Genomic DNA, 12,915 nt, shown 5'->3' on the forward strand with positions numbered 1-12,915 from the left:
GAAGCTTCATGAACGGAAAAGTTTCGTTTTTCAATCAATGAAGCCGTCGTGTGTAGACTTTAATTACTGAGTCCTAGCTCAGTCACAATCATTCACAAGATCCACACAAACTGTCAGTTGTTCCACATAAAAAAGCCGTCTTCTTTTGAGCTTGCTATTTCCTGGTCAAACATGTAACTTTAAGAGCATTTGCACCAAAACATTACCGCAAAGTAGGCTGGGAACAGGACGTGCTCCCAGCGACGCTTCAATAAAAAAAAAAACATACGCTAGCATGCATGCGGCAGCGGGAGCAAAACTGAGTTGAGTTGTACTTAATTGAAGTATTTTAGAATGTACTCACGTTATTTTTCATCAATCCTCATCCACAAATCCATCAAAGTCCTCATCTTCTGTATTCAACACAAACAAAGCCGTCTTCTTTTCCGTTCGCTACTAGTCTGTTAACTTGTCAGTGTTATTCAGCTCCGAAGCAAAGAAGGAAACTTCTCCTGTTGCTTCTGCCAACTTTATTTATTGAACGCGGCCACCAGACAGCAGCTCAGAACACACACATCTCTCAGCATCGTCTCTCCTTCCTGCTTGCCCACAAGGCAAAGGTTAAACAAGCCCCACTACATAGCTGTCCAGCCAATGCCTGTAAGAAATGACACCGCTTATTTCCTGGTGTGCACTGGTCAATACTGTAATGCCGCTTGTTGTGGGGAAGGAGAGACTCACGTCGCCGATGCACTTTAATGGCTTTATTAACAGCGGAGAACACTGCAGGACTTTACATCCACGCCAACATAAACACACTTCCCAACTCTCTCCAAACTCACAGCTAGCACTGAGCCTAGCTCTCCTGCTCGGGACGCCCACCGTCACTTCCCGTCACTTCCTGATGAACTAAAGCTGTAATGACACTCTGCCGTATAAAAAGTAAAATATTAAAAACAAGCGTAAGACATTACTAGCACAGCTTTGTTTTGTGGGTGGTGGATATATTCTATCAGTTATTATTAAGCCTCTAGCTTCCTTTTAGTAAGTAAAAACCTTGGCTATGATTGCACTACATTGTCATGTAGACCTACAAAGTACACTTGGAAGAACAAGAGGTGAATAAATGTATTGCAACTGATGTGAAACTGATGAGGGGTAGGATTAAATAAGCTTTGCTTCTTCCTACTCCTTTTTGGACATGCAAAATTGTGAATTGTACAATGTGATGTGCTACTGTTTGACTCATATGCATGTTCAGGATGAATTTAAACCATGAACCATGATAATAACAAGCCTAGTAGTGCTCTACAACTTTTATCCGCAGTCCGCAGTGCCCTCTACTGGTCAACATTATTATTATTATTTTTCTCCCTTTTTTTCTTCTTTTTTTTCCTCTACTGGTCAACATTCAAACTAGACGCCAACCTGTCTATAGACGCCACCTGTGGCCGCTATAGACAAGTTTGACTGTAGTTTAAGGGCGACTATGATGAGGAAGGGAGCTCACATACAAAATGGGACGCACTGGATAAGTCAGCCAATGAGATGAGAGCGTAGGTGGTGCCTCGATAATCAGCCAATGAGATGAGAGCGTAAGCGGTGCCCCGATAATCAGCTAATGAAAGCGTGAAGCCAGAAGGCGTCACCAAGTGTACTCTGTTAGTCTCTCTGTCGCTTGCACGGACTTGACGCTTTACGTTATATGGAATTCCTTACGTAATACGATGCAAATAATTTACAGAAATTCTTTACGTTCAGTGGAATTTACGTAAAAGGAGGTTTACATTATGCGAGGTACTACTGTATACTGTTACATGTTGACCAGTAGCGGGCACTGTGGGACTGTGGATAAAAGTTGTAAAGAACAACTAGGCTTGTTATTCTACACCACACACAGAACAAAGCTGTGCTAGTAATGTCTTACGCTTGTTTTTAATATTTTACTTTTTATACGGCAGAGTGTCATTACAGCTTTAGTTCATCAGGAAGTGACGGGAAGTGACGGCGGGCGTCCCGAGCAGGAGAGCTAGGCTCAGTGCTAGCTGTGAGTTTGGAGAGAGTTGGGAAGTGTGTTTATGTTGGCGTGGATGTAAAGTCCTGCAGTGTTCTCCGCTGTTAATAAAGCCATTAAAGTGCATCGGCGACGTGAGTCTCTCCTTCCCCACAACAAGCGGCATTACAGTATTGACACACATTGTGCACATTGTCTCACACCAGGAAATAAACGGTGTCACTGTAGTAGCAAGCTCCAAAGAAGACGGCTTTTTTATGTGGAACAACTGACAGTTTGTGTGGATCTTGTGAATGATTGTGACTGAGCTAGGACTCAGTAATTAAAGTCTCCACACGACGGCTTCATTGATTGAAAAACAAACCTTTTCGTGCATGAAGCTTCTACCTGAGTTGGTATTTTGGCCGCTATATGTGGTCAGATATTGACCAAGGGAGACAAAATGGGCGGCCGCTGGCTGCGTTGGACAGGTGACTGCTATACACAGGGTCTATAACATGTACATTTGCTGCGGGGGATTTTTCAGTGGCTGCTATAGGCAGGTGGCTGTTCTATAAAGGTGGCCGCTAAGACAGGTTTGACTGTACAGTAGTAGTCTGTCTGTGCGGCATGAGATAAGAGACAGACAGATGTAACAGAGAGAATCTGGCCACGTGTCAAAATAAAACACACAAAAACTGAAATAATGGAAATAATTTTTTCTTTCTGTGAAAAAAAGTACCGTGGCCCGGTACCAAATGACCCACGGCCTACCGGGCCGCATCCCGGGAGTTGGGGACCACTGATATACTGTATATTTCAGGAAAACGCTGCATTTCAGTTTTGTGATATCGATGAAATGCTACCAAAATGACAGCAATTTTCCTCGTAAACTACAAGTTTATTCTCGTACAGTTGTGACTCTTTTCTCATTCGATTATGGGCTGTTTTTCTCTTTATATTTTGACTTTACTCTCTGAGAATGCTGCTGTTTTTTTAAATGTCCACTTGATGAGTTTTGCCAAAGAATGGTTCCATAAAGGCTTCCTGTGTTATCACAAGCACCGTGTTTGTGTACCGAAAGAAGTCTTTTTGTTCGTCGTGGCACTCTTGCGCTGATAAACCTCAGCGTCCATCTGTTTGGGAAGCGAGAGGCAGGCTGCAGTGTGAAGAAGGAACAGCAGATGGCAGTTGTGGTCCATGTAAACCCATCCGGGCCCTGGTTGTTTTAAAAATGACCAGTTGAAGGGAGAGTGGGGTCTGATGTGGCCATAGCTGGAGAAAGGATTGATTCAAGGACGACCGAAAGCAATGGGCAGACGTGACAGTGAATTTTGCGACACCTCCAAAGGAGGATGTGGTCGGACAATTCTCTAGAGCACAGTGGCGATTAATCACACGGCGGGCTGTCAATGCCAAAGCCATATGACCAAATGAGTCAAGTGCTGTTGATCACCCCCGCCTTGGGTTTCACTTGCACTCACACGTTATCAGATGCAGCTAATTGGGAACACATTCGGTCTGGGGGCCTGAGAGATGCGTCTGTCAGGAATCACATTCCTGCTCTGATTTTCTGATAGCATGTAGAGCCAGCAGTCTGGATCGAGGGGGGTAGATGTGAGAGTAAACTTTTGGCAGTTGAGGGCGGGCAGCAGCACATCAAGTGCTGGATCGGTGAGTAAAAAGTGTGCATCCTTTAACCTCACTGGGCTTGTCCTCCGACTGGATTAAATATGTGCTGAGGATTTATGAGCGTGATGACCTCTGGGGCCCCAGAGAAAGCCAGCATGGGACAGCCAGGGCCTCCGCTTTTTTTCCCGCCTGATACTTTCTCCTTGATACATCACGCAGTCTCTCTCTTACCTATTTTCCTCTACCTTCCCATTTGCTTTTTTATTTTCTCCCATTTACTGTTCTCTCAGAGGGCCCCGTGTACAGATGATGATGATGTGTGATGTGATGGATCCGCTAGTTGTTCTGCTGTGGTGTGACTATTTGTACAATCTGCAGACCACAGGCAAAAAATAACAGCCAAAAGAGAAATATACAATCTCAATTGTCTGTTGGTGATAAAGTGACAAAGAAACTGGAAAAGTAAATAACACACACCAGTCGGGGAAACCCCGGAGCAAGCGGAAATACAGTGGATCACCACAAATTTGCGAAAAAAACAAAACAAAACAGTAATCCTTCATTTCTGTTGGTGAAGTGGCTCCGGACCTGCCGTGATTTCCACAAAGTAGAACTCCTGATTTATAAATGGAATGTTTTTGTACTTAGAGCATAGAAAACCTAAATACACTTTTTAACATGATTAGAGCCCTCTAGCCATGAAATAACATCCCTATATTCACCTTTTCACTCATACTACCCAAAATAGTAGACATAAGAGAAAATAAGCCATTTAAGACAGAAATAAGACAACTAAAGTAAGTGTGTGTTGCTGTAAATATTTTTCAGTGATAGGGGAGCCGGATAGGGAAGGGGACAGGAAAGTGATGTCAGGGGTTTAGAGCCGACATTTAGCTTGCCGTGTGTTGAGGCCGCAACAGTAACCCGTGGTAGGGATTATTGTGCCTGCAATAAAAGCCTGTTGTTCCAGCGATCAAGTCTGGTGCTTGTGTGTCTCATGGTTACATGACAGTAACATTACCAGTACTACACATCATCATCTTTGGATGCGTCTTCTGAATGCCTCATATTTGTATTTGACTTCATGTAGCCCTTTTTATGCTCGAAAATGCTTCATTCAGGCAAAGCATACGTAACATTTGCTAAAACATGCGTATTCTATGACTAATAATAGGCCATATTTAACCACAAAATAGCAGGATTTATTAATTACTATTTTTGAAAAAGGTGATAGAGTGAAGCCATGAAACTCAAAGCTCGGCGTGGTGAGGAAGGACTATCCTAAAATTAGCACTGAAGCTCCTCCTCTGTTGTTTACATTTCTCCAGGTCACTGGTGTGTGTGCGCCACAGGAAGAAAAGCTCTGACTCACTTGATGTGGTTTGGTCCAACCTGTTGGTTTGCATGTACTGTGTAACGCTCCAGAGCCTGAATATAAGATTGCCTTTTCAGACTTTTTTCTTGAATAAATACAGTAATACCGCTCTGACAGACTCAAATACAAAATGGAATCACCACATTGTCTACTTACTGTCTTTGAATTTATACGCAAAAGGTTTCGCAACTATTGAAAGGGTTACGTCCTGAAACATCCATATTTCCTTGTGTAATAAATGTCATGAAATGTAAATGCTGTACCAGATGTCGCCTTCATTTCAAATGTACGACCACATCATGAACGAATGTCCTAAAGCTGTTTTCTGAGACTGCTGCGGGTGTACCCTTGCCTCTTGAAATGGGTCACTTGTTGGATCATGTGGAATAAGAAATCAGAATCACGGCAGTTATTTGCTTACCACTCAAAGTACACCGGCTTCCAGAGTTTTCAAGATGAGTCATCAAATAAAGGAGGTTTCGAATACAATTGTAAACATTATCATGCATGAGTGGTCTTTCAGGTCAAACATGGAGATATGCCCTCATAAAATGTTTAACTGTAAGATTATTTTGTGTGTCTTTTTTAGGTTGCTTTCCATATTCCACGGTGGACCCACAGTACCGCATTTTGCGGACACATTCCTGTGGGAGAAGGTGATGTCATACATGCCTCATGTATTGCTTCCAACATCGTGGAGACCTCATAAGTTGAGACTTGCTCCGTTTAAATAGGCCGGGAAAAAGCTTGTTTCATGAGAAAGATGCGGGAGTCACATTTACATCTACAGTAGATCCCGTTTCAGGAGCACTCTCACGTGGCAAAAAAATGGAGTAACCGATACGCCCATAAAAATATTTGGCAAATTTTGTGTTGTAGAATGTTGATACTCCACTCCACTTTCAAACCCTCCTATGAGCTTAACGTTGATGTTCTCCTCCAATTTCGAATTAACATTTGCAATGAAAGTGACTGGAATTACTGTATTAGCACTTATTAAACACATTTAAAATATAAAATATACAGTCATCCCTGCCGAAGCAGGAGCTTCTCTTTGGCGGCAACACTTGCTCACCCAAACACTGCACACAAACCATGCCCCCAACCCGACTGGGTGACAGATAAATAAGTAACCTATACACTAGGTCCCTAACTTACGAACACCCGACTAGCGAACACTCGCTGATACGAACACAAGCCAACTGGTTTATATTTTATTTTATTTTGCCTTGTAGTGCTTAGGAATCAGTATTTCTACTGCTACTGTACATGCTTGACCAGTAGAGGGCACTGTGACACTGCTAATGGGACCAACAGACGCTGGGCAGAGAAAGCTTCTGCTAAATAGAAAGCTAAGTGGTAGCTTTAAGATACAACCCGGACAGAGTGTGTGATTAAAGTTGATGAAGAGTTAATAGGCCTGCTTAATTCTACACCACCCACAGAACACTACCTCTTTTAGAAGAGTCTAACCACCACCACCATTTGTACTTTTTTTCAATAACTCCTCCTCCACAACGACGTATGCTGGACCACTCCTCTTCAAAGGTAAATAACATTTATCATTACGTATTATTATATCACTTTTATTATTGTTTTTTTCATTCATTATCCTGGTTTAATATTACTACTGCATCCAAACTCATATTTACATACATACACATATACTGTATATGTATACACGTACATGTAGTACCTATATCATTGCTAATATTTCCTTTTACCCTACTTAAGAACAATTCCACTTAAGAACGGTCGTCTGCAACCAATTGTGTTTGTAAGTTGGGGATTTATATGTACTGTTAAATAACACACTGCTTGCGTGTGTTGTTGTAAATGTGTTGGGATAGGCTCCAGCATACCCTGGAGTGAAAATGGATGGATGGATAAATTGCATTGGATTGTTCATCCATAACACATAAAATATACTTTCTGCCCAAAAATCCGATATACATAAGTGAAAGCCAGGTCATTAGCAGGACCAGAGCAAGACACTGCACTCAGTGAGTCGGTGTTGAAAACTGACGCTGAGGTGTGGGGGGAAAAGGTGGTTACTTGTGTGCAGATGTGCAGGTATGTGACCATAAACCTTAGCTACACAGCACCAGCTTCAGCCCAATTTCCGCCTCTAATTAGACTTCCCATGCGAAGTCTGCTCCCAATCAAGCAAGCAGCACAGACAGACTGGCATGATGCTGGACCACAGTGGGATCATGGGGAACTTCAACACATACATTTGCTGAGGCAAATTTACCAGGCAGGGAATTGAAATCATTCTGTCCTTTTTCATTTTCCGCCAAGCAATGTCAAGAAAAGACAGAAAAGTAACAAAAAGTAACCTATCACATCTAACACAACTGAGCCTTGTTGGTTCGCTACACCTGCTGATAGGAATCACCACCAAATGCCGACATCTTAGCCACACCTTCTGTTGTTATGAACGCTGCCTCACCTGGAACCAATCTGTAACACAATCAGAGCGTCCTTACATGAAAGCTCAGTTCCTATCTTTGATTGTCCATTTCTCTCCACACTTGTTCTTCTCCCCTTTCTCTGAAAAGTCCTGCTTTGAAAAGAGCCTTAGCCGCTAGCCATCACGAAGGTTTTCCTTGAAAGACAATTCTCCACAGACAGCAGTCCGAACATGAGAGACACATTGAGGAAAATAAAAGGATTCCAAATCATAGATAACTAGGGATGCTCCAATCAGGGTTTTATGCTGATGATATCAATCATCCATGAGTGACATCAGTCGATACCGATGGCATGGATTGACTGGATTAGCTTTATTTTTCAATGTATTTATGATGAGCGTTATTGCCCAAGGCCGCTGTTAGACAATTCCAAGGCCCCCTGGCAAATAGGTAAATTGAAAAAAACAACAACTTTAGGTTGGATAGGTGGGTTTTTCATTTTTGTGAAATGATTTTTGTGTTATTTGACGCAAACCTGAATTTCATTTGATACATGTTTTGGAGTAATATGAACACACTGGAAATAAATTGTTCAATCATGTATTTTTTACTCAGATAAGATAACAGAAGATAACAAAATTAACAGAACAAATTTTATAAATCACCATCTTAATTTAATAAGGTTGCAGGGGTCCAACCAGATCTCCAAACAGTGTGGCCATGGGCTTTATGTAATTTTGTGCTCATTTAGTCTGAATTCAACACTTATAATAAAAAAAACTACTGAGTTGAAGCAAATACTCTTTGAGCCTTTGGTGAGCTACTCAAAATCATCTGGTGAGCTAGGAGACCCCTGTAATGGTGTCACCTTCACAAGGCTTCACAGTGTTTGGAGTGACAAGACCTCATTAGTATCACGACAACAACAGAGCAACATTGTTCAGTGACACTTGACAGTTAGTACGTACGTCATGAACGAGATATCCACTTCCCCTTGCGACAAAAAGGAGCTCCAAACTCTTTGTTTTAAAAACAAAATGTCACTGTGGTGGCGGATAATCTAGCTAGCTGCAGAAAGCGTGTAAACAAGGACGCATGAAAAGTGGAACAGCAAAAGGTTTGATCAGGGAGTGATCGAACACGCTGGCATGGATTAGTGTAGCCTGTGGCAAGCTGTCAAACTGAAACCATTGAGGTTTCACAGATAGTCTCGATTCTCGTGGCAATACGGGACAAAGTTCGTCCCTTGTCAGCTCAATAAGCGGTGATGGCAACCCTGGCAACCCTACGTGACACAACACACGTTAGGGATGTGAAAGACAAAGCGATGAGCAGGAGACGGTTTCGATGCCTGGTGGAAACCTGTATCGTTAATAATCATAAATCTTTATATTAATCGATTGTGGAGACAAGCACCGGGTATCCTGAGAGAAGCAATCGGTTGACAGTGTCTTTCAAACAACGCGAGAAGATTGTCGCACATGCTTCATAACTTGCCATGGCTGAAGATGAGAATGCTAACCGTCAGCCAGCAAGCTAGCTAAACTAACCTGTCTGATGACGGTCTAATCCCGTTGAAGTTTCAAACGTCTTTGGAATAATTTCAAGAAGGGTGCAAACTTGACCAACATTTTTCTTTTTTATGAGAAGGAACCTGTCACATCTAATTGCAAAACTGTATATGGATGCAAGGATCCTTTCTCATCTTTCACATTGCATGACATTATGGTCACAAGCTTCCCCAACCACATTAAAACTTATCTCAATATACAAGCAGGCAATAAAAATCATGGACCGAAAACCAACGAGATGGCTTCAAGAGATGAGAGCAAGATGGCGCCCTCCGTGGCTGACGTCTCTGTTTCACTCTCCCGTTTTTTTTCTATTTTGGACGAGCTGAGAGCAAGGATTTTAGCTACGTGAGATCGGAGAGTGCTGTGCGTTCGTGGAGGCCTGGCTGGACGGAGGATTTACCGGACTCGGCGGTCCGGTTGGGGATATTTGCCGCTTGCCAGGGAGATCGGACTCCGGCGTCTTGTGGACACAGAACCTCGGGACTGTTCTCGCCGAATGTTACCAGCATGTAGGCTTTCCCACGACGGCAAATAGCATCCTGGACCAAGCCTACAACAACATGAAAGGTGCTTTGAAGGCTCTTCCAAGTCCCCATTTTGAAAAAGCTAATGTCTCTTCTGTTGTTGTTGCTTCATTTATTATTATTAATGTTTCTTCTGTTCTTATTCATTTTCTTGTGTTTTTCTTTCTTTCTTTCTGCTGGGAGAATGAACAGAACAAGAATTTCATTGCATAGCAGAACTACCTGTTCTGCTGTGCATATGACAATAAAACTCTTGAATCTTGAATCTTGAATCTTCACTGCCGCATTTTAAGAATACATAAACTATTTGCTTTTGGAAATTTTATTAATTTTAGCACTCTTAAACTGTTTTTTGGTCACACTTTACACACAAATACAGTAGTTACGGAGGAACTATTGAAGAACTAATGAAAAACTAAAGACTAAGGCACATACATTTTGACTAGATACTGAGGAACTAATGAAGAACTAATGGGGAACTAATGAGTAGAGGTTAGGGTTAGGTAGGTTCGTTCCTCATTAACTACTGTAATTTTGTGTACCTTACTGAAAAGTGTTACCCATTTTTTACATGAAATAATCACGTGTCACCACTGTTTTCTAAACTGGCCACAATGCGTCAGAGGTCTCTCAGAGCGACCGCACGAGCCAACACCAGTGGTGATTGTCTTGTACCAAGATGCAAGAGGTCATTTTGTCAGTCTACGCTCTCTGTAAAGGGGGCACAGCCTTGGAACTCTTGACCAACTTATTTAAAATTAGAGACCAACAGACTTAAACAATGGCTAAAATCCAAACAACAGTGTTCATATGAATAGTTTTTAACTGGTTGATTGCTTGACCCATGTGGCCTTTTCTTTGCTTTGCTTTTTAACTTACAAATGTATTCTTTTTGGAAAAACTGCCTCGTTTTTTATTGTTGGAATGTTTTTGAAAACTCTATTTTATTTTATTATTATTTTATGGTCACACTTTACAACAAGGTGTGCAAAAATACAATACTCACTGAGAGACTAATGAGGAACTGATGAAGAACTTATGAGGAACTAATGACTAAGGCACATACATTTAGACTAGTTGCTGAGGAATGAATGAACAACTAATGAGGAACTAATGAGTAGAGTAGTTACTGAGGAACTAAGGCACATACATTTCGAGTAGTTACTTAGGAACCAAAGAAGAACTAATGAGGAACTAATGAGTAGAGTAGCTACTGAGGAACAAAGGCACATACATTTAGAGTAGTTACTTAGGAACTAATGAAGAACTAATGAGTAGAGTAGCTACTGAGGAATCCAATCCAATCCACTTTATTTTTATAGCACATTTAATAAACACTGATTCCAAAGTGCTGCACAGACTAACAAAACCACAAATAATAAGTAAATAAGGGAATGCAAATGCAAATGTAAACAATAACTAAAAATCACTACAGTAAAAACTAAAAAATCAAATAAATAAAAACAAAAAAAACGTACAACAGTAAAATATTTAAACAGGAAGTAAAAACAATAAAAGCAAACAATTCCAAGAAGTATGTAAAAAAAAAGTACATTGAATTAAAAACTAAAATAAATAGAAGCAATAAAAACTAAAAAAAAAAAAGAATAAAAGACACAGAGGACCACACGACTCACGCCGAGTTAAAAGCCAGAGAATAAAAGTTGGTTTTAAGACGAGACTTAAAGCTTTCAATTGTGGGGGCCGTTTTTACATGAGAGTGTTCCACAGCTTTGGACCGACTACAGAAAAGGCCCGGTCTCCCCTGGTCTTAAGTCTGGTCTTAGGCACCACCAGTTGGAGCTGGCCTTCGGACCTCAAAGTGCGCGCTGGAGTGTTAATTTGGATGAGGTCTGAAATGTACTGAGGGGCCAGCCCATTCAAAGCCTTTAAAACAAACAATACAATCTTAAAATCAACCCTAAAACGCACAGGCAACCAGTGCAGGGAGGCTAAAATTGGGGTAATGTGCTCCCTCTTTTTGGTTGCTGTTAAAAGTCGTGCTGCAGAGTTCTGGACTAACTGGAAGCGAGAGAGTCATTTATGGTTTATTCCAGAGTAAAGCGCATTACAGTAGTCCAGATGTGACGAGATAAAAGTGTGCATGGCTTGTTCGAAATGTTGCAATGATAAAAATGATTTGACTTTGGATAAAAGCCGAAGAAGATAAAAACAGGATTTTACCGGCGTTGATTTGTTTATTAAGTTTAAAATCACTGTCGATCATGACGCCAAGGCTGGTGGCTGTGGGACTGACTTGATCCTTGACGGGGCCCAAGTCCAAGTGGGGGTCATTATTATTAAAGACAATGACTTCTGTTTTCCCCTCATTGAGCTTTAAAAAATGTTGAGCAAATGTTGACGTCACTAAAGCACTCAAGAAGGGGTGTCGGGGGGGCATGGTCATTTCTTGTAATTGGAAGATAGATCTGGCAGTCATCTGCATAAAAGTCATAGGAGATGCCATGCTTTCTAAAAATGGTACTAAATGGGCTAAGGTAGAGAGCAAATAGGATGGGCCCCAGGATTGATCCCTGGGGGACTCCACAGTCCTGGGGGACAGTTGACGAGGTGGAGTCACCAAGTCTGTTAGGAACGGAGTGAGCCGCAGGAGGGGATTCCAAGACGCGAGAGTCGACGTGAGGGTTGGAAATGGTTTATTCCAAGCCAAAAAAGGGATAACAAAGGCAGCCAAATACAAACAAGGATGCGGCAACAAAAGGTGACCCGAGTGCAGACGGGAAAAAGGCAGAGTAACTAAGGGAGCTACCAAAGGGGGTAGAGCTGGAACAAAAGGCGCTGCTGAGTGGTCAAGCAGGATAGTTCTACACAATGCTTACGCTGCTGAATAATCCAAGCAGGAAAAAGGAACTAGCAAAGGTCTCTAGCACAGAGGCAAATAGCATCAGAAGGTAGCAGGGAGCGCCTGGGTCGAGGATTGTGCATCAACGATCTGGCAACGGTGTCTGGAGATCTCGTGTCTTAAGACTGGTCTTGTTAATTATCTCCAGGTGTTGCCAATCCGCTCCTCATGATGGTGTGGCGAGTGCACTGCGAACATGAGCACAGGAGAGGGCAGCAACGCAGCACACAACACACCACAAAGTCACACAGTAAGGCATCTCGCTGACAAATAAGACCTGAAACACTCAAGGGCAGCCCCCCTGGCAACCACACAGTTTTCCAAACGAGATAAAAGAATAGTGTTGTCCACTGTGTCAAAGACAGCAGTCAGGTCTAAAAGCACTAAAATGGCTGAACCACCAATATCAGTCATTAAAAACAGGTCATTAAAAACCTTTCGAAGTGCAGACTCAGTGCTATGAAAGGCCCTGTAACCTGACTGGAAGGTGTCTAAAATCCCATTTTCATCTAGAAAAGGCTGCATCTGTGCAAGAACACTTCTTTCTAAAATCTTTGAGAT

This window comes from Dunckerocampus dactyliophorus, chromosome 5 (assembly GCF_027744805.1).
Source record: "Dunckerocampus dactyliophorus isolate RoL2022-P2 chromosome 5, RoL_Ddac_1.1, whole genome shotgun sequence".
Taxonomy (NCBI): Eukaryota; Metazoa; Chordata; class Actinopteri; order Syngnathiformes; family Syngnathidae; genus Dunckerocampus; species Dunckerocampus dactyliophorus.